The sequence below is a fragment of the Heterocephalus glaber genome, unplaced genomic scaffold (assembly GCF_053883595.1).
Source record: "Heterocephalus glaber isolate CG9 unplaced genomic scaffold, H.glaber_assembly_v1.0 deba00000470, whole genome shotgun sequence".
NCBI lineage: Eukaryota > Metazoa > Chordata > Mammalia > Rodentia > Bathyergidae > Heterocephalus > Heterocephalus glaber.
The window spans coordinates 18,954,091-18,958,959 of record NW_028258145.1 but is presented as its reverse complement, the minus strand read 5'-3'; the positions used below and the strand labels follow the sequence as shown (position 1 = coordinate 18,958,959).

Sequence of the window (4,869 nt, the reverse complement as noted above, 5' to 3'; positions counted from 1 at the left end):
TGCGATTTTAAAAATAGGTGTGCATTTTTCTACAATTTTAGAATCAAATTCCTGCTTCTTTGTGAATACAGGTTGTTTTTCATCTCTTCTCGTGTGTTTGTGTGTGTGTGTGTGTGTGTGTGTGTGTGTTTGTGTTTCCTTCCCTTACTTTTTGCTCCCTCCATCTCTCTTTCACTATTTTATGTCATTTTAACTGAGGAAAGCTTAACTGGGTAAAGAAAGTAGCTGCCTTATTGTCGGATACCCTCCCATTCTCTCTGGTTGCTATGAGAACATTCCTGGTTCTAACATGGATAGGCTGTCTGGTAGAAATTTAAATAGACATTTCAGGGGTACAGTAGCTTAAGGAAAGTTAGAAGAACCAAGTCTTTAGTGACACCAAAAATGACTCCCTTTTCTCTATCATCTATTTTCTGTCTTGAGGAAGAAAAAAAATTGCTCCAGAGGCTGAATATCTGAATTCAATATTTAATTTGATCTCCACTTCATGCCCGATATGTGACAGTGTGCTGCCCCCTTGTTCAGTGACTATTTCCAGGCACAATGACCAGTCCCTGCTTCTTTCACCATCATCAGAAAGAAACCTTCATTCTTCCAGCAATGTCACTTTTGAACACTGCTGTTAGGCTGTCTTCACATGGACATGTTCAAATGCTGTTCTGTGATCTACCCTCACCATTTCCTGCCATGGCATCCTTTCTTTGCCCTCCACTTCTAAAGAAAAGGTTGCCAAAATGGTGCATTTCCTTTTAATAACTGATGATGTTGTGTTGTATCTTGATATCAACTCTTAACATTTTTTAAGAATAACATCCCAGGAAGTGGGAACCCTTTGGCCCCTGAGATTGTTGTGTAGTCACTGCTGGCCCTTCAGGCCCACCCTACCCCCTAGGTCTGGATGGAGGATACCTTAAAGTGAAATGACAGACCAAGAGAATAACAACAACATCTCAAGTAACCCTTTTGCTGCTCTTTTTGGCTCCCTGGCTGATACCAGTTTGCAGCAATCCAAAAAGAGCAGCTGAAGCAGCAATCTGATGAACTCCCAGCAAGCCCAGATGACTCAGATAATAGTGTGTCAGAGAGCCTGGATGAATTTGACTACTCTGTGGCTGAGATCAGCTGTTCATTCTGGTCACAGGAAGAAATATGTGAGCAACTCAACATCAATCACATGATCCAAAGAATCTTCCTCATTACTCTGGGCAACAGTGATCGAAGCATGAAAAGTGAGAATGGTATCCCAAGCCATTGTGTATATTTGGAAGAGATGGCAATAGAGCTAGAAGATCAAGACTGGCTTGATATGAACAATGTTGAGCAGGCCATCTTCACTCGCTTGTTACTTCAAGATCCAGGAAACTATTTGATTACTATGACTTCTTGTACAACATTAAAGCTCTCTGCTGATTGAGATGCAGGAGAGATGCACATTTTTTATTACCTTTACTCCTGATTCCAAAGAGCCAAGGAAGAGATTACCAAAGTCCCAGAGAACCTGCTCCCCTTTGCAGTACAGTGCAGAAACCTCACTGTGTCCAATACCTGAACAGCTCTCCTTACCCTAGAGATCTATGTTGACCAAAACATCCATGAGCAACCGGTAGATTTGATGTTGGAAGACATCCAAGGAGCTCATTTTGAAAATGTAACTGAGTTTATAGAAGGGGTCATTGAAGCCTTGATACTGGATGAGGAAGTTCAAACATTTCCTGAAGTCATGATTCCAGTGTTTGATATTTTGTTGGGCCGAATTAAAGATCTAGAGCTCTGCCAGATCCTACTCTATTCATATGTGGATGTTCTTCTCTATTTCACTAGGCAAAAGAATATGGCAAAGGTTTTTGTAGAATACACTCAGCCCAAGGGCCCTAGCAATGGGCAAATGTACCAGAAGACCTTGTTGGGAGTCATTCTGAACATCTTCTGCTTATTAAAGACTCCGGGTGTGGTAGAAAATCATGGCTACTTCCTGAATCCATCTCATTCCATTCCTCAGGAGATCAAAGTACAGGAGGCCAACCTCCATCAGATGTATGCCTCAGACACCTTCTTTCTGAATCTGGGTGCTACTCTCCTGAAGCTGTGCCAGCCATTTTGTAAACCCAGATCCTCTTGGCTCTTCATCTTTAATCCCACTTATTGTGCCCTGAAGGAGTTGAATGATGAAGAAAGAAAAATTAAAAATGTACACATGAGAGGTTTGGACAAAGATACCTGTTTGATCCCAGCTGTGCCAGAGCCAAAGTTTACCCAGAGCTACAGCCTTGTAACAGAGAACCTTGCCTTGACAGAGTACACCTCATACTTAGGATTTCACAGTTTACATGATCAGATGGTAAAAATCAACCAAAATCTGTGTCAGCTGCAGGTTGCCTGGCGGGATGCTCAACAGAGTTCTAGTCCTGCTGCTGACAATCTCTGTGAGCAGTTTGAATGACTGATGACCATCTATCTTTCTACCAAGACTGCCATGACTGAGCCACAGGTGCCACAAAACTGCCTAAATTTGCAGGTGTCCATGGCTGTTTTTCTGGCTCAGCTGTCCATAGGCAATGAGGGCTCACGGCCAGTAGAGCTAACTTTTCCTTTGCCAAATGGCTACAGCTCTTTGGCTTATGTGCCAGAATTTTTTGCAGATAACCTTGGTGATTTTCTCATTTTTCTCTGCCATTTTGCTGATGATATCTTGGAGACAACAGCAGATTCCCTGGAGCACATCCTTCACTTTATCACCATTTTTATTGGAAGCATAGAAAGAATGAAGAATCCACACCTAAGGGCCAAACTAGCTGAGGTGTTGGAAGCAGTAATGCCTCACCTGGATCAGACCCCAAATGCCTTGCTGTCCAGTGTGCTCCACCGGAAACGTGTGTTCTGTAACTTTCAATATGCACCCCAGCTTGCAGAAGCTCCAATCAAGGTTTTCATGGACATTGAGTTTACAGGAGATCCCCATCAATTTGAACAGAAGTTTAATTACCACCATCCCATGTATCCCATCCTAAGATGCTTGAGGGAGACAGAGTCCTATTGGGAGAGCATTAAGGATTTGGCTGACTATGCCTCTAAGAATTTAGAAGCCATGAATCCCCCACTTTTCCTCTGCTTTCTTAACCTGCTAATGAATGATGCCATCTTCCTTTTGGATGAAGCCATACAGTATTTGAGCAAGATAAAAATTCAGCAAATTGAGAAGGGCCAAGGTGAATGGAATAGTCTGACCCCAGAAGCCCGCCAAGAGAAAGAGACTGGCCTACAGATGTTTGGGCAACTGGCACATTTCTATAACAGTATGTCCAATGAAACAATTGGTACCCTTGTCTTCCTAAAATCAGAGATCAAATCCCTCTTTGTGCATCCATTCCTGGCTGAGCACATCATCTCCGTGCTGAACTACTTCTTCCAGCAACCTGGTTGGCCCCAAGATGGGCATCTTAAAAGTGAAGGACTTCAGTGAATTTGACTTTAAACCCCAGCAGCTTGTATCAGATATCTGCACTATATACCTGAATCTTGGGGATGAGAAGAATTTCTGTGCCACTGTGCCCAAGGATGGACATTCCTATTCCCCAACTATCTTTGCACAGACAGTATGAGTCCTAAAAAAAATAAACAAGCCCAGGAATATGATAGTGGCTTTCAACAACTTGGCAGAGAGAATCAAATCTCTTGCAGATCTCCAGCAACAGGAAGAGGAGAGCTATGCAGATGCCTGTGATGAGTTCCTGGATCCCATCATGAGCATATTGATGTCTGATCCTGTGGTGCTGCCATCTTGAGAGTCACTGTGGATAGAACCACCATTGCCAGACATTTGCTCAGTGACCAAACAGATCCTTTTATCTGTAGTACCCCCACCATGGACCAGATCTGGCCAAACACTGAACTAAAAGAAAAAACTCAACAATGGCTTGCAGAAAGGAAACAACAAAAGGAGCAACTTGAATAAATACTGTGAACTAAACAAACGAAAAGCCAAACCCAAGTGTAGATAAACAATTGTTGTGGTCTCCCTCTTTCTGGTTCTGTTCCTTTCTTTTCCTTTTTTTCCCTATTTTTTCCCATTCACCATATTAGAGAACTACTCTTGCTCAAATTATGATAATTATGATTCCTAAGAACTTGTCAATGCTCCCCTGGCTTGCAGTAAAATACACTTTCTTATAGTGTCACCAAGTTTAGAAACCTTCGCTAATTTTCAGCCTTTATTCTCTTTTCTCACCTTAAATTATATTTTTAAGTCCAGTATCACATATTTCAGTGACAGCTTAAATCAGAAAATTTTATATTATTCTACATATTTACTAGTCCTCATACTTTGGACTTAAATCCTTGTTACTGTTCTGTAATGTTACGGAATAACATAAAAGGAAATTCGTTCATGTTTGTGCAGACTTTTGAATGATAGGTAAGTTTTTTTAAAAAAGAAATCTTTTGCAGCTTCTGTTGGTAGCTTTTAATTTTGTGTTACATTGTAACTCAAAGATATCATCACAGTGGGCCAGGGATTTAGCTCAGTGGTTCCGCCACCTGCCTCACTAGCCCAAGGTCCTGAGTTTGATCCCCGGTACCAAATATATCATCAGACACTTTCTCATGGGGTTGTCGCCACCAAAAATGTAGCCCTGCAATCTTTTTATGGGGATTAGTAATGGCACATTTGCCATCTTGACACTAGTCAAAAAATTCTAGGGTGAGGGAATAAATGGAAGCTGTTGGGTATTTTTTTCTCTTATGGAAATTCTGTTGCTACAAGGAGTAAGCCTAAGCAGAAAACTTAGGCAACAAATATTGTAATCACAAAAAATGTCATTTTAAGACACTATATCAGTAGTATATCTCAGTATGTATTATGCATACACATGC

The 4,869-nt window shown here is 41.4% G+C and overlaps 1 pseudogene; it reads left to right on the top strand.

Moving 5' to 3' along the window:
• Nucleotides 1–894: 894 nt before the first annotated feature.
• Nucleotides 895–3,952, top strand: LOC101712829 (ubiquitin conjugation factor E4 A pseudogene; annotated as a pseudogene).
• Nucleotides 3,953–4,869: the final 917 nt, after the last annotated feature.